The sequence below is a fragment of the Periplaneta americana genome, chromosome 9 (genome assembly GCF_040183065.1).
Source record: "Periplaneta americana isolate PAMFEO1 chromosome 9, P.americana_PAMFEO1_priV1, whole genome shotgun sequence".
Classification (NCBI taxonomy): domain Eukaryota; kingdom Metazoa; phylum Arthropoda; class Insecta; order Blattodea; family Blattidae; genus Periplaneta; species Periplaneta americana.
The window spans coordinates 84,464,362-84,482,908 of record NC_091125.1 but is presented as its reverse complement, the minus strand read 5'-3'; the positions used below and the strand labels follow the sequence as shown (position 1 = coordinate 84,482,908).

General features: G+C 36.7%; 2 protein-coding genes across 2 annotated transcripts in view; one reads left to right on the top strand and one right to left on the bottom strand.

Annotated features, from left to right (window-relative positions):
• Positions 1 to 15,354, bottom strand: part of LOC138706158 (fatty acyl-CoA reductase 1-like) — an 87,258-nt gene extending 71,904 nt beyond the window's left edge. Inside the window, exon 1 of the mRNA XM_069835149.1 lies at positions 15,067 to 15,354. The gene's annotated coding sequence lies outside the window, so the exon portion shown is untranslated. The remainder of the gene's footprint in view (positions 1 to 15,066) is intronic.
• Positions 15,355 to 15,481: 127 nt separating this feature from the next.
• Positions 15,482 to 18,547, top strand: part of Glys (glycogen [starch] synthase) — a 101,923-nt gene continuing 98,857 nt past the window's right edge. Inside the window, exon 1 of the mRNA XM_069835146.1 lies at positions 15,482 to 15,616. The gene's annotated coding sequence lies outside the window, so the exon portion shown is untranslated. The remainder of the gene's footprint in view (positions 15,617 to 18,547) is intronic.

Genomic DNA, 18,547 nt, shown 5'->3' with positions numbered 1-18,547 from the left:
CTAGCAATCACCGTATTAGGGCCCGCACTCCCGCGGTCTAGATATAGGCCTAGCATATTTTAGAACACAACCTCCATATTGGAATACTACCGATGACATGAATACCGTAATTGTGTTCTATATAATATTAGTACTGACACAAATATTCTAATACATTACAGTGTGGTCACAATTTATGTAAAAATCGTACTTCCTTATTATTACAGTTACGTTACAAGTTAAAATATTTATGCGCTTATATAACAATTTTACTACTTTAATATCGAATTTCAATGACAGGAAGTAACTAATTATATGAAATATGCATTGCGTTTATTTTCTAAGATATAAGATTTATCAGGCAGTACTTCTCACTTGACGATATGTGTCAGAGGAAGAATAATTGTTTGTATGCATCTGAAGTCTGATTAGTGTAATACGTAGCTAATTGATGTGTGCAATGGAGGGGGAAAGGTACTGGCCATCCTACTCCATTATCTCCTAACCTAGTTGTCTCATAAGTGGTGCCTTGTTGGTATCACTTGTCAGGTTCAGACCTGTCTTCGAACAGTTTACTAAACAACAACTCATTCTTAATTGTTAATATTCAAATTTCAATTCTTTCAATAAATTATCGTATTATTTACTTCTAAACTCATTTCGATTTGATAAAATATATCTATTTATTTTAAAAAGTGCAAATTAAATATTCAAAACTTTGTAAATAAGCGAAAAATAATTAGCATTGGCTTTCATTTTTTGGGTTAAAAATATTATGGAATAGAAAGTAAGTTACCTATAATCTAGATGCAGTCCACACCTGTGGAGTAACGGTCGGCGCGAAACCAGGTGGGCCGGGTTCGAATTCCGGTCGGGGCAAGTTACCTAGTTGAGGTTCTTTCCGGGGTTTCCCCTTAACCCAATACGAGCAAATGCTAGGTAACTTTCGGACTCATTTCACCGGCATTATCACCTTCATTTCATTCAGACGCTAAATAACGTTATATGTTGATACAGCGTCGTAAATTAACCCAATAAATAAATAATAATCTAGATGCGTTTTATTTATTGTGAGAATAATGTTCTGGATTATTTTCAATCATATATTATATTGCAATGTTAAAGTTTTTAATATGTTTAATTTTTTTTTTTTTTGTCCATACGATGGCTTTAAATAAATATTTCGTTTGTTATCACTTATCAAACACACATTACAACAGTGATAATTTCAAAAAGTTTAACAACCAGTTCTCTCGTGTGTACTGTACCTATGTTAAACATACTCGTATGCGTCCGAACTTGTGCGAATATCACCACTGCGATTTTACAGTATATTTTGTACGTGAGTAGCATTCTCATTGTTCAGTGTCTCTACTGCCCTATATGAATAAGCAGATGTAAACCACCGCCTGCTTGAACACATCCGATAGCTGCTTATACTGCCTGCTCATAAGAACATTCTAACAATGCATTCGCTGAAATTATAGGTGACAGCAGCGAATAGGGATTATAAAGAATGGACACTTCGCGTCGGTACCTTTGATGAAGCAGGACTGATTTCAATGACCTTCCAGCTAGCTAGAGCGTGAAATTCTACTTTCTCCCTAGAGTTGGCGCTGACATCACACCAGCTAGCAGTCGACATAGCGGAAATATAACACATATAATTAATACATCTAAGTACATTATGAGCTGAAATAAAATAAATTGGATCCATAAAATAATAAATCCGTCATTAATTGTAATGTCTAGACTCTAGAGTTCCTTTATAATGAGAGTTGAGACGTTGACCCCAACAACAATTAAAATATGTAATGAATTGATAGCGCTGAAAGGAAAAACGAAATTCTTATGAGAAGTAAAAACCATATACCTATATTATATTATATAAAAATATTAAACGAATTTGATACATAATTTTATAATATATTAAATTATTTTATAATATAATTTATTATATCTGAAATATGAAAAATTATTATTACTACTAGTTTGTCATTGAGAAATAAGGAAAAGCTGTTAACTTGAATTTATTTGAAGCAAAGCGTTATTGGATTATGCAATAAAGTAGGCGATGTTTGGATCCTGTGTCTCAACTCTATACTCAATAATTATTATCTCAGCGTATGCTCGATTACACTAACCTCTAGCGCTTGAAAGTAGAACTAAACGCTGGCACACAGAGAAACAAAACACAGGAAAATTCGCTCAGTGTCCATTCTTTATAATCCCTATTCGTTGGTGACAGCATCAACTATATTCAAATACCTTACTATAATAATACCGGACAGCTGTATAAGCTTACTAGCAACATTGACGTGAGTGCTAAATGTTGCGGAACTGACATCTAACGGAGAGGTGTGGTATTACGACCACAAATAGACTATTAATTACAACGTGAAGTACGTACTACGAAGTTGTAAATACTAGATCTATTTGTAGTAAGCTAATCCAATCTAACCTACCTGCAGTACTGCAATCTCCAATTTATCTCACGCGGAGTGCAGAGATACACAACAGTACGAATTTTTTTTATATATATATACATAACCACAAAATTTAGTTTGATGTATATAATTTCAATTTTTATCTTTAATAAATATTATTTTTGTTTCTATTTCTTTTCAGTGCAATATAAAACAGCGCAGGACGAGTCAAGATATTCAACGTTAGCGCACTAGTGTCTTTTAGTCGGTTATTTAACGACTAAGTACTCAATTATTTAGCGTTGATGAGATTTGTGATAGCGAGATGGTATTTGGCCAGATGACGCCGAGGATTCGTCGTAGATTACCTGACATCCGCCTTACTGTTGGAGAAAATCCCGAAAAAACTCACGTAAGTAATCAGCCCAAGCGGGAATCGAACCTGCACCCGAGAGCAACTCCGGCTCGGCAGGCAAGAGCCTTAGCCAACCGAGCTATGCCAGTGATCTAGCACCAGTGTTAAATTTGTGAATATTCATAATGAAAAAGTAATTAAAGAGAGACAAAGTAATAACCTTGCACTTAACATTATGCGGTTGTGTATCTTGTTCTGTAGCCTAATGAATAAATAATTGTCTTGGGGCAAGACAATGGTAAGTGCCATTAGAAAAGTTTTGAGGACTTGCAAAAACAAAGTTTCGAAAGGCCTGTGAATCATATATGATAAAAGTTAATGTTTCTGTCCAGTTCATATGATGTAATATAGAATTAATTATTTATTATTTAATCTTATCTTTAAAATTAAAAAACATCATATTTAATAGTAATTAATATATATACACAATGCTGCATGCTTCAATGGAGTTACCATTATATTCCCTCAAAAGTTATTTAGGCAAGTAGCCTACCTATTATATGATAATTTTTGTTCATACTATCACTGATTGTTGCCACAGTAATATTTAATAATTATAATTATATAATATATATAATTATATCAGATTATAATCTGACTACAGTATAGGATGTACTTACTGGCATGTAAAAGTACTCTTGCGGGAAAAATTTCCAGCACACCGGCGACGCTGATATAACCTCGGCAGTTGCGAGGACGTTCAATAAAACATAATTTAATTTAATTGAGGAAAAATAGAGACGAAAATAAAGGGGATAATATAGGGGAAAATTCGGAAGTTTGTACAGAAAATGGAGCAGAAAAAAAAGAAAATAGAGGAGCAAATAGAGTAGAAAATCGAGGGAAAATACAGGAGCAAATAGAGGAATAATAGTGGAAAAATAGAGAAGAAAATAGAGGAGAGAATAGATGAGAAAATGAGGGGAAAGTAAAGTGGAATATAGAGGAGAATAAACAGGAGAAAATAGAAGGGAAAATAAGCTGATAATAGAGGGAATAGGAGAGAGAAAATGGAGGGGAAAATAAACAGAAAATGGATGAAGAAATAGAAGTGAAAATAGAGGGATTAATATAGTTTTTTTCCCCTCTATTTTCTCGTTAGTATTGGCTATATTTTCTCCTCAAGTTCTCCTCTAATTTCTCCTCTACTTTCTCTACATTTTCCATGTTTTTCCTCGATTTTCTTTTCTATTTTCTCCATATTTTCTCCTTTATTTTACAACTAATTTGACCTCTATTTTGTCCTCTGTATTACCTCTATTTTCTTTCTCGTTTTATTATTTTTTTAGTTTACTCGTTTTCTCGCTTTCTCGTTTCTTCGTTGTCTTTTCCCTCTTTCTCTCGTTTAAAGTACTTGGTTCATATTCAGAACCACTTCTAGCATTCCCTGTGGATGATGATTCTTCATTTGGACTCATTTCTCTTTGTAACAACAACCTCTTTCTATTCTATTTTCTCCTCTATTTTACCACTAATTTGTCCTCTACTTTGTTCTCTGTATTACCTCTATTTTCTCTCTATTCGTTTTATCCATTTCTGTAGTTTACCCGTTTTCTCGTTTCTTCGTTGTCTTTTTCCCTCTTTCTCTCATTTAAAGTTACTTGGTTCATATACAGAACCACGTTTATCATCTCTTGTGAATATTGGTTCTTCATTTGGACTCATTATTTCTCCTTGTAACAAAAATCTCTTCCTAATAGCAGCCATTTTCACAATACAAATGATGCTTACCATTGTCTTGACTGGACACATTATAAAGAAGATTGGAGTGCAATGGAGTCTCTATTTTCAAATTGTTCTCACAATCTTCATAGATGGCAGATATGACCAAACAAATTACAGACATAGATAGTAGAACAAGAGAACATTCAGAAAGTGGTTTTATCCATAGGGCCTATATGGTCCATATTGGCACTTACCATTGTCTTGCCCCAAGGCACAGAATTAGGCCTATATTTTTGTTTAATATGTATGATTTCCTTTATGTAAAACGGCTTTAAAGCCTGTATCAGGTCACTATTGGCAATTTTTAAGTAGGCTAGGCCTACTAATAATAATAAAAATCCGGACGCTCTTCATCTTTATCAATTCCACGCAAGAGGACAATACTATAAAAAATGTTTCTTCTTTTCCATCTCTGGCGGAGATTACTAACATCTCGTCGGGTCTATATTTGAAATCTAAACCCGCTGTGAGCATAAAAAAAATCGAAGTTGTTAATTCGCCAGTGGATTAACTTCTTCTCCCGCAGAATCACTGATTTGGCAGCAATAGTTGAACCGTCCTTGAAAGGATTAACTGAATAACAAAATGACAAGATGGGAAGAGCAAGAAATACAGCACTGATATCTACGGTTGGTTTTGTTTTTCGCTTGGGGATTAGCCTGATTACGCCGATCACAGAGTTTGTTTTGTGTTGCAACACACATTTTGTCCGCCTGTGGTTAAAGTAAACGAATTGTGACATTTTATCAGTTGTCACATCCATGCACACGAGTAAATTGAGAGGTTGATCCAGCAGACGGCAGAGCGTGATTAGGAAAGAACGTGCTTCGTAAGTTTCATGCAAGATGATTGAATAGCAGAATACTCTATCATCTTGGGTTTCATGCACTTATCTGCGACATGCACGATATGACTAAACCAGAATCACCCGTCTCCCCATATCAGTTTGGCGTATATCCACGAACAGCAGGAATAAGCCGAATTAGGATGTTACACAATCGCATGTCAAACACTTATCACAGTTATCACACCAGCTACATAAAGTGGTGCAGTTAAAATTCTCATTTTTTAGGAAAGCTAAGGTATAGTAACCCACGGTAGCAGTCTACTGGCCTATAGACTAAATCAGTGAATAAAGACCAGTATTTTCCCAGGACTCGAAAAAATTAGTATTTTATCGTGGACTGTTAAGTTCTTCGCTATAAATTGTGTGAAAATGGATTTGTGATTCATAATTCATGCCTGCATTCATAAGAACCACAGTGGTCTAATGGTTAGAGCGCTGGACTTATAATCCTTTGGGCCCGATTTATAACTTGTAGTGGGCAAGCCCATGATCCAGGTAACACATAGGTTTTCTTCGGGAGCTACGGTCCCACTGTGGCATCCCAACAAATCTCCATCATCATTTCATCCCATTGCGGGTGCGGGTGTAACATAGACTAGCCTCCTATGGCATACCCTGGGCAATCACTCTATCGGTAAATTGGTCTACACAACTAGCTTCATGTAGGTCAGTGGTACTCATTACGCGGCCCGCGGTCCGCATGCGGCTCTCAAAGATATTTATTGCAGCTCTTAAACTAATATCACTATTAACTTACCACTATTTTTTTTAGTTTTTTTTAATAATGGACAACTTTGGTTGCCCTGCATTATTACTGTCAATGAAGGTTTTCAGCAACGACACGAATCTGTTTTCTTTTTTAAAAAGGTAACGTCATGTGTCATGCGCTTATTATGTTGTTGTTTAGACAACTGTCCGAAGCCAGGTTGGAACCTCATAAGTAACATCAATAAGACGTCACTCATAAGGAAATTAAGTCAGGAGATAATGGGTAGGGAGGCCAGTTCTTTCCCCCACCAATGCATACATCTCTGACTATAAAAATATTTCACTAATCAGGCGTAAGTTGTATATAAAATTGTTCTTTCTCTGACACATATCGTCAAGTGAGATGTACTGTGGGGAGCTCACGAGATCGGTAGGAATGTGGAATAATGCCAATCCTACACGCAGGCAACAGCCAGCGTAACGCCACTCTTGCTCGCAGAAAACGACATAATGATACACTATTAATTACATTACAATAACTAACCAACGTGAAACATTCGATCAACTTTTAAAATATAAACAAACAGTTTCAACTTATACAACACACCGACACAGAGCTAGTTTCAAACTATCTGATATTTTCAGCCACAGTATACGGTATGTGGTGACAGTGATGTCATCTGTTTAGTGTCATAAGACTCATAATAACGTATCTTATCTCTGGTTAGTTCTAAGAAGAGCGGGTCCACACCTGTGGAGTAACGGTTAGCGCGTCTGGCCGCGAAACCAGGTGGCCCGGGTTCGATTTCCGGTCGGGGCAAGTTACCTGGTTGAAGTTTTCCGAGGTTTTCCCTCAACCCAATATGAGCAAATGCTGGGTAACTATCGGTGCTGGACCGAAGACTCATTTCACCGGCATTATCACCTTCATCTCATTTCAGACGCTAAATAACCTAAGATGTTGATAAATCCTCGTAAAATAACCTATTTAAAAAAAAAGAAGAGCGGTGCTCCATGCATCAATATCTCCCCGCACCGCACCTACTTACCTCGCAAAGACTTTCTCGTCAGCTCCCCGCAGTATTGCCTGATGCCATGGATGTACGTACACGTCAGCCAGAATCTCTTATTATATATTGATATAATAATGGGTTATGAACGTTATCTTAATAGGCATTACAATAGTGTGCATTCAAATTTTGATAACAAGTATTCAAAACAAAACATTCTCAATGGAGGATAGAAAAACTAAAAATGTTACAAATGCCCGTAATATTTGAACAGAAAGTAATGTATTCCCCCTGTACATAAAAGCGAATCGACAACAAAAGCATGGTATCAAGTAGCAGAAATTAAGCCTTGTACATAATCGGAGATTGTTGAGGATTGCCTTCTAGCTGTATATGACACTTTATTTTCTAAATTTCCAAATTAAAAACAGAGTTAAAGTGAAAAAAAAAAAAAAAAACAATAAATCAACCTGCTTGTATTGACATGATTCTGCAGAAGAGTAGCAGAGTCCACCCTTCAACTTCAAAATACTCTACCAGTAATATGTGTTAGTTCTGTTGCTTTACATTGAAACAATAATAATAATAATAATAATAATAATAATAATAATAATAATAATAATAATAAAAATAATAATAATAAATAAATAAATAAAAATTCGCGCATTTTGTTAAGCTTCAATACTGTGAAATGCTTTGCGGCTCTCGGCAAATTACTAATTCTCACCTCCTCCAATTTCTAGTGAGTACCACTGATGTAAGTGAATTACAAACAGTCAAGTATCCGCCATGAGTTGAAAAAAAAGTCTGCATTCTGACCGCATATTTCACTTGTCTAAATTATCAGTAGGCTAACGATCAACATCTCGATATGGAATTGCGAACTCTTCTAGCGCGTATGCCAATAGGAGAATAATGCATGATTCGGTACGATGCATGGTATAATACCTGGCAGTGGCGGTTACTCTATTAGAGTATTTGAGCACGTGAGCCCCAGTAAAAATGTAGTAGAATTCATTCATTCATTTAGTGTTCTGCCCAAGGGCAGGTCTTTCTCTGCAAACCCAGCTTTCTCCAATATTTCCTATTTTCTGCCTTCCTCATCGTTTCCTCATATGATCCATATATCTTAATGACGTCTATCATCTGATATCTTCTTCTGCCCCGAACTCTTCTCCCGTTCGCTATTCCTTCCAGTGCATCCTTCAGTAGGCAATTTCTTCTCAGTTAGTGAACCAACCAATTCCTTTTCCTCTTCCTGATCATTTTCAGCATCATTCTTTCTTCACCCACTCTTTCCAACACAGCTTCATTTCTTATTCTGTCTGTCCATTTCACATGCTCCATTCTTCTCAATATCCACGTTTCAAGAGCTTCTAGTCGCTTCTCTTCACTTCGTCGTAATGTTCATGTTTCATACAATGCTACACTCCACACAAAGCACTTCACTAGTCTCTTCCTTAGTTCTTTTTCCAGAGGTCCGCACAAGATGCTCCTTTTTCTATTAAAAGCTTCCTTTGCCATTGCTATCCTCCTTTTGACTTCCTGGCAGCAGCTCATGTTACTGCTTATAGTACATCCCAAGTATTTGAAACTGTCCATTTGCTTTACTGCATCATTTAGAATTCTCAAGTTTACCTTCTTTACTGTTCTTCCTCTGACCATGGTCTTCGTCTTATTTGCATTTATCTTCATCCCATACTGCTCACAGTTGTCATTTAGCTCCAGTAGCATATCCTTTACTATCATTTCCTCTTCTGCTAACAACACCATATCATCAGCAAATCTTAAACACTTTATTCTTCTTCCTCCTACTATCACTCCTCCCATGTTCTGAAAACAGTTCTTTACTAAATCCTCCAAGTAGATATCGAACAGGGTAGATGATAAAGGACATCCTTGACGTACTCCTCTCCCAATTTCACTTCCTTCCGACATTTCTTCTCCTATCCTGACTATGACTCGTTGTTTCATATAAAGATTACTAAACAGTCTTCTCTCTTTCCAATCCACACCAATTTTCTTTATGATCCTCATCAGTTTATGCCAATCCACACCGTCAAAAGCCTTTTCTAAGTCCACAAATACTACATACAGTTCTTTATTCTTCTCTAGGTATCTTTTGCCAATTGTCCGTAGCAGTCCAATTGCATCTCTAGTATCTTTTCCCTTCCTGAAGCCAAACTGCTCTTCTTCCAACTGTTCTTCCATCTTAGAATATAAGTAGTAGAATAATATTCAATAAATAAATAATTACATCATGTCATGTTAGTAGTTTTTCTTGAGAAAGATAAATGCGGTAGCTTCCCATTGCTTTCCGCACACCACTCTCTCTTTCGTATCTTAAAAAGATCCCAAGGGGCCCCAGCGTGGAGGTGAGGAGAGTGGATTTGACTAATTAGGCCCTCTGGATTTCACTGAAATTCACAGCAAGGGTTAAACATCAGTTATATCAGGGTGTTTGACCAGATCAGAGACCGGGAAATCCCGCCTATGAACCCCAAATATTCAATAAATAATTATATATATATATATATATATATATATATATATATATATACATATATATATGCTTCCGAGAACTCTAAGAGAAAGGATCAAATTTTTGCACAACGGCAGAAAGATTGCATTTGTCATCTACTTAGAAGCACGAGCTACGACACATCAGTGGGAGAAAGAGTGGCTGACCCTTAGAAACGGGATGGTGGGGTAGCTTATGTAGCTTCCCTGCAAGCTACTACGCGCCCGCCCAAGTCAAATCTGTGCCCCGAAAGAATGTGAATCACCGTTCCCTCTCCTTCTGGTTGTATGAGATAGTGGTGAATAAACGTGTATAGAATGTGCTGAAAGTGTTGTACCCGTATAAATACCTACTGTGAAAGTGTTAATATTATACACCGTATTTCTTACACACATTTAATATATAACCTCACTCATCACATTATCTCTTGTAATATGACCTCACTCACAGACGAAACAGTAGGTTGTATACTAACAATTAGAGCTACTAGCGCTCGTCTCTTGCATTCACGGGGCGCAAATTTAACTTGGGGGCGTAATACCACAGTCTAGTATATACAGTCACGAAGCTTGAGTTGTGAGGGTGCTAGGAACAATAGACTGTGCAGGTACTATTTCGCATTGTCTGTGATGAGGCGATAGTAGCGATCCCAGTGGTTAGCAATTATCTGTGGATGCATATTTGCTACGTATTGACCTTCGTGACTGTATATACTAGACCAGAGGTCTCCAAAAAGCGTATCGTCATTCGTGCTCTCGATGCTGCCCGCAATTTTATACAGTATGCTGTAAGGCTAGAGAAGGGGGAGAGACTCGTAACCTCGACAGACGGAAGCGATCAGTGGGGGCTCGCGGCAACGGTCTGCTTATGTTTACAAATAATAACATCAAAAGAATAAGAAGTATCATACGTTTGTATATTATTTTGACATACTATGAAGCTGGAGCCCCATCTGTTGCAAATTCAACCTCTTCTGTTCTATGGTGCCTTTCAGTGCCTGGAAAAGATCTTCTCCAGTTGTATTTTGTAATTACATCTAGAAGACATTCAGACACAGTAAAATGTTCATTAACTCCTCGGATGAAAATGGCTAGGTGAGCTTTGTCATTTCTATCTGTGCTTTCGTCCAATGCAAGTGAGTAAGCTACAAACTGGTTAATTGTGGTTTCGACTTCAGATTCAATTGCATTTGCAATCTTGATATTCCTTCTCTGAACTGTAATTGGAAACATTTTAATTTTCTTAAACTTTGACTTTGTTCTGGACACAGTATTTTAGTAACGTTCTGTATGTACGATTTTACAAATGATTCTTCTGTAAAGGGCTTCATTGATTTTCCAATATTCCAAGCTAAAACATAGCTAGCAAAAGGCTTTTTTTTTCTTTTTTGTTTAAGACTGAGGACACGTGTGTGATTTGTGTTTGTATTTTCTTGTTTTATATTTATCAAAATATTTGTAGACCTATGCATTTCACCTAAAATTAAACGAAAAACTATATGTTTGTCATGCGGAACTGAGTGTAAACGTTTTGTAATATACTGATTATTATGTATAACCAACAGTTATACAGACAGCCTCAAAATAAATTATTTTCACATGTCCAACATGCCTGTAATTGTATGATATTCTTTGTGAAGAGTCGAGTATTGTCGTCGCATGTTGAATTTTAACACACCCTTAAGAATTTTCGAACAAATTAAGCATTTCACATTCTCCCCACTAACTAAAAAAATGTCTCTTCCTATTCATCCTTGAATGTACTACGTCCATGATTAGAAGACATTGTGAAAAGGTGGAACACTCCGACCAACACAATGATAATGGTAGTCCGCCACTGCTCTTTGTTTGCGCATAAACATTGAGTACAATACAGGTGGAGATGGGTGAGGCGGAGCCACTCATTACGTACTGGCTTCGGTTGCGTTCAGGGGCTTACTCGCGAATACGCTTTTGGAGACGTCTGTACTAGACTGTGGTAATACAGTGTGTGCACATATTCGTGCACAGGCATCCTGCGGCCTGCGAGGATGGCTAGTAAAGTTAGCCAGTTAAAAACTGCTGTTTTCTAACTTATCGTTAGATAAGAAGTTACAATAAAATGATAGACCATCTCAGCTCAATATTGTGCAGGTACCCTAATAAAATCCAAAATCAGAGAATTTGAGTGCAATGTTCATGAAAGAAATGATTTGCGGCTGGGAGGGGACCAATCGTATGTACTGGTTTTCATGCTTGTTATTTGAGAAAGAAGGTGGCAAACCTAGTTGGGTGAAGCTTGGTTTCAGTGATTTGTGCACTTAAGAGCCCTTACACACGAGCGACTTTTAGCCGCCAAGGTCGACTGCAAAAAGCAGTCGGTCTGCCGCCGACATGAGCGGTTCTTCGACGGCAGAAGCAGTCGACATGAGCGACTCTGCAATCGATACGGGCGTTGTGTGTCGTCGGTTCCGGCGGCAGTCGAACTGCAAAAGGTGTGTCATTATTCACTCGCATTATAATAATGCACGTCGAGGAAGAACTACTTTTTATTATTTCTTCTCCGTCCTAGAAAAATACGTGTTAAATATAGAAAATATTGGATACATTGGATTCTCATTCAATGAGCGCAGTATGGCCAATTTCACTATCTTTTTTACGAGCTTCGGGTAGTTCCCCTTGTACCAACGTAATCAGTTTATATTCAAAACAAATATACTACCCGAAACTATTGTACAAAGTTTTATGAAAATCTGTTACATAGGAGAAAAGTTATTAATTTTCTCTAGATGCATCCCCTGAAGGGTAGTTTCCTCTATAAAAACGTTATCAAAGTTTGCATACAAAACAAATATACAACCTGTAACTACTGTACATAGTTTCATGAATATCTGTTAAATAGGAGAAAAGTTATTAAGTTTCTCTAAACGCATCCCCTATAGCGGGAAGTTTCGATACAAACATAATCAGAGTTTGTATACAAAATGTACTACTTGTAACTACTGTACAAAGTTACATGATAATCTATTAAATAGGAGAAAAGATATTAATTATATCCAGCTAGATTTACGTTTGGACCACTGCGTGTCGCCGACCTTGGCGGCCAAATGTCGTCCGTGTGTAAGCAGAAAACGCTGCCGCCGGTCGCGGGGACCGACTGCAAGACAGCGGCTGCAGTCGGGATCAGCGCTCGTGTGTAAAGCAACCGGCGTTTTCCATTTAAATACATTACCGACTGAATCCCCGCGACAAGCCGCTATGGTCGACTGCTTTTTGCAGTCGACCTTGGAGGCTAAAAGTCGCTCGTGTGTAAGGGCCCTAAGTCACAAAATAAATAAACATGAAAGTGCGGTCACAGCTTTATTCTCTCCTACAGTTCAATATTTTTGGGAGAGTGGACATTTACCAACAGCTTAATAGTGCTTATGGCCTGAACATAAAAATACATCATGAAGAAACATCGGAAAATCGTTATGCACTTTTTAAAATTGTCGACTGTATTAATTTTTGCGGTGCATTCGAACTAACACTTTAAGGCCACGATGAAAGTGCAGATTCGAAAAATCCAGGTGTTTTTAAAATCCTCCTCAACTTCACTGCAGCAGCGTTACATGTTAAGCACAGGAACGTCATGTTGTAATTTCAATTAAGAAACACGCCAAAAGAATTATCTTTGCACCAAAAACGGATGCTCTCTGAACCAAATTATCGTATTTTATGATAAAATTGTTTGAATGCAACAGAGGCCAGAAGTCTTGCTAAACATGTTACTGCTAAAGTACTGCGAAATGGCGTTCCTGTGCTTACCAATTACCTGCTTCTTTAAGGAACCATCTTTTTTTAAGCTGGTTATTTAACGACGCTGTATCAACTGCTGGGTTATTTAGCGTCGATGAAAATGGTGACAGAGGGATGGTATTTGGCGAGATTAGGTCGTGGATTCGCTATAGATTATCTGACATTCGCCTTACGTTTGGAGAAAACCTCGGCAAAAATCCAAATCAATTGACTAGCCCAAGCGGGAATCGAACCCATGCCCGAGTGCAGCTCCAGATCAGAAGGCAGGCGCCTTTGCCGATTGAGTTACGCTGGTAGCTGGAGACCACCTTACTAGTGTTACCATCAGATTATAGGAATATGAGTGGCGCTATCGGTCTTTTGCAGTTACTCATAGAATAGTACATTATGCAACGAGCCTATAATAGTAGTAATTAAGACGCGAGTATGTTTGTTTATGAAACGAGCACAAGTGAGTTTCATAATTTTCATACGAGCCTCTTAATTACCATTATAGGCAAGTTTCATACGACTTTTTATGCTCGACCATATTTCTAACTTGAAATTATTCATAAGTATTCATGTTATGGTTATGTAAGTGAAGAGCGGAAGTGACCTTCTAAATTGTGAGATGTGCGCAGACGCGAAAGTATTGATTTTTTCCGAGGAACGAATGTCATTGACCTTGATATCATCTAGAGAATAACATGAACATTAATATTGATATAGGCTAATCTGGAAATTGATTTAGAATTGAAAAACGAGATGACAAATTGAATTTATTTGAATATTATTCACAATTAACGCTAATTATTATAGTAACAGAACATAACCTTCTGCGACAGTATTGGATTTCCAGCCTCCGTGACGTTTCGCTAATTGTCTTTCGATTGCATATCCGAGAATAATCGATACTTGCGGTTTTATAATGGTACAATGGTGATTTCTCATTGGCTGAACAACTGCAGTATAATGAATAGGTGTACTTTAATGAGGTGCATTAAAGGGCTACTACCAGGTGTATAATTACTACATTTCGGCATGGTCGAGCATAAAATATGTTACAAAATACATTTTCTGAGACTTGTAAGTTTTTTGCTCATTGTTACTACAATAATTTGATTTTTCTCTGTAGTCTTCATATTAATTATTTAAATTTATTAGTGACAGGCCTTTTTAAAATGCGTTTCTATTTTCAGTAAATTGATAATAGCCTATTTGTCTTAAATTATTGGCAATTAAAGGTATGTTACAAAAGGACAACAAATTCAAACAGTAGTTTTTTTTTTTCATATACAATATTGTGGACCTCCAATTTGATAACTTACGAGCCGCCACTGGTACCTAGTATACGAGGTGGTAAAATTCCACCCTCTGTTTACCTTTTATGTGCCATGCCATAAGTTTAACACCTTTTTTGGAATGTCTAACGCAGGTAGGCCTACTGTTTCGTTTTTCCAAGTCCGGTTCAAATGCCTGTAAGACCAAAATGTCTTTTCTAGTGTACAAAGAATGTTTGAAAAGGTAAGATTAGTACCTGTACGGCACCTGATACCAAACAACCCAAGTACTGGTATCACTGTACACCAAGAGGACTATATAAGTCCTCTTGCTGTACACAAAGTTACATTTTGTTTATTGCCATTCCTTACAAATTAGGAGAATTTTGTCACTACTCACCGCTGTTGTCTGTAGAGTGTATATTGGTTCATAATCCAGAATGGATTATTCTCATTAAATCGTGTCTTCTTAAAGAAATATCTGGAGCTATAGAAAAACCATAAACCATCGAAATCCAGTTTCTTTATTTGGTTAAATTAATACCGGTAACTAAATGTAAAAGTGTCCATTTATTATATTTCGAAAAATCAAATACTTTATTTCCATCTAACATCTATATTACTTCTATTATAATATTTACACTTTATAATTTAATAACTGCTACGCGTACAACATTTTGTATAAATAAAAATACAACGACGAATACAACTGACATTCGGAAAATACATTCTCGATAATCGAGAGAATTTGGCGCCAAAATTTAAGGTCATTTGCGACTGAGAACGCCATCTCTTGGTTACTATTTAATTTGTCTCCGATGTCGATTCTACTCGTGTGTGTGACCTTCGTGCGTTCTGGGTATTCTGAAATCTTTCTGCTGTTGCTTTTGAGCGGTGTGTTAAAATATCTGTGCTGTTATTAAGGAGTGAAGGGACTTGAAGAATATTAGGTAAATATAACAATTGAGAGTTATATAAATATAATTTTACTTCAGTAACATGGAAGATCAGTTATTATGTTCGAAATATAGTGACACAATGTGAAAGACAAGTTTGTATTTCAGATTTTGTTACTATTACTCATAGTGAAAACATAACGAGTCTTTCTGACAACGTGAGTTGTAACACCTCGGGTTCCGATTTGTGTTATATACGGGCATAGGATGTTGAAGAGTTGTTTTGTTTATATATCTACTTAATCACAGCAATTAATTATTTTCAATTCGTACCGGTAATTAACATATGATAAATTTCATTTAATTCATTCATTTTTGCATAAATGAGAGAATTCTCAGCTAAACTAGCGCTGAGGTAGTTCCCTTGCATATGAGTCTGAGCGATTAGGTTTGGTTGGTAGTTCAGGCTTTTGTTATGCCTTGCGTATACGGTACGATCAACTCCCAGATTGTTATATACAAGGGAACTACCTCAGCGCTAAAGTATTATTATTTGTTATGCTTCACTATACAGTATTCCAGTGATTATTGGATTAATACTTACTTTTTTACTTTTGAGGGTTTCTCCACTATTTAGCGGTTACCCTGTATTCCCATTCGCCAATCTTCCCGGTCAAGCCATTCATCTCCTTCCAGGGACCTGTCACTCATCAATCTATGGATCTGTCCTCTCCAGGTTGTTCTTGGCTTACCCCGCTTCCTTCTACCATGAGGTGACCATTCCAAAAGAGTTTTAGGCCACCTACTTTCCTCCATTCTTCTGACATGTCCATACCATTGAAGAGTTCGTCTCTCAATTCTGTCCATCACTGTCTCCTCCATATCCATCATCCGTCTCACTTCTTCATTTCTCCTTCTTTCTAATCTGGAAACTCTGGCACCACGTCGTATTCCATCCATTTCCACTGCCAAAATCTTAGATTTTTTACTTTCTACCAATGTCCACCCCTCTGCGCCATATGTCATTATACTTTCCACAACCGCCGTCAAAATCCTCTTCTTGGTGTCATTCAATATCGTCCTGCTCCACAGTACTCCATTCAGCATCCTTATGGCTTTTCTTGCTTGCACCAATCTACTATCTATTTCGGAGTTACAACTCCCTAAATCATCAACATATGACCCCAAATATTTAAATTTTTGAACAGCTCTAATAGTTCCTTGGTGTAAGGAGATGTCTCTTCCGTTTCCACCTACTACAAGATATTAAGTTTTTTTTCATATTTACGTGCAATCCACCTGCTTCAAATGAATCCAGGAGTTTTCTCATCATATATTTCACATCCTCACGAGATTGAGCCATTATCACTTGATCATCTGCAAATATTAATGAATGTATTGTGCCACCTTGAACTGGTATTCCCATTCCTCCACAAGACTGATTCCATTGTTCTAATATTTGTTGTATATATATATATATATATATATATATATATTTTTTAAAAAGAGTAGGAGACATGTTACAACCTTGCCTCAGTCCTTTATTCGTTCTGAATGGTATAGACAATCTCTTCCCCACTTTAATAGATGCCTGACACTGCTGGTACATCTGTCGGATGAGAGAAATAATTGGTAAATCAATACCAATACCCTCCATTGCATCCCAAAGTTTGATAATAGGCACTGAGTCATAGGCCTTTTCTAAATCAACAAATATTAAATGAATTTCTTGGCCCTTTGCATATGATTTTTCAGTTATCTGTCTTAGACTAAAAATGTGATCCATACATGATTTTCCTTTAGTGAAGCCTGCTTGATCCTCCAACATTTTCCCTTCTATAATGTGTTCAAGCCTGGTTGTAATAATACTACTAAAAACTCTACTAATAGACGACATGACACTAATTCCTCTGTAATTTCCAGGATCTTTTTGGTTTCCTTTCTTATATATAGGTGTTATATATGGCATACACCAATCCTTTGGTATCTCATCACCTTCCAAAATCTTATTAAACAATTTACAAATGAGTCTTTTCAGTAACGGGGGTCCATATTTCCACAATTCTGTCATTACTTCACAGGAACCACTGGCTTTACCATTCTTTGCTTTTTTTAATGCTTGATTCACTTCTTCCTGTAAAAAAGGTTCCATATATGACGATTTATTATTAGTAAACCTAGAGACTTGCTGTTCCATTCTTCTCTCAACTAATAGATTTTCAAAGTGTTTCTCCCATTGCTCCATACTGACAAGATTTAGGGCTGGTGATGGATTATTAGTTGTCCTCATCCTCCTTATAGCTCTCCATGCCTCTGCAGATCTTCTGTATCCTAATGAATGATCAATTTCAGCACACACCTTTTCCCATGATTCTTCTTTACACTTTATTATAACCTTCTTTACTTGTTTCTTACACTCTCTATAGTTTTTTAAATCTTCTTCTCTCTTCGAGTTTAACCACTGATGATACAGTCTCTTTTTTTCCGTAATAATTTCCAGTGCTTCTATAGTCATCCATTCTGTCCTTCGTCCACTCTTTTCCTCCCTTCCCAAAACTTCCTCAGCTACTCCTTTAACACATTGTTTTAAAAAATAATATAGATTTTCAGCATTCCAGTCCTCTTCTACTGCTTTTAGCCTATCGTTTATCCTTTCATGATATAAATATCTTACACTGTCCTCCTGTAATAAATGTACCATATATCTGGTATCATTTACGGTATTCATTTCTTTATTTGTCTGAATTTCATTTGTAGTTTTAGCTTTTCTTGGAAACGCAATTTTAGAGACAACAATATGATGATCCGACCCACATTCTAACTTCCTTCGTACTCTAACATCTTGTACTTTAATTAACCATTGCTGTCTAACTATAACATAGTCTAATAATAGACTTCAAATTCCGGGAAGGGTTTATCCAGGTATATTTATGAATATCTTTATGCTTAAATTTTGTATTCATAATAATACATTCTTGTTCCTTA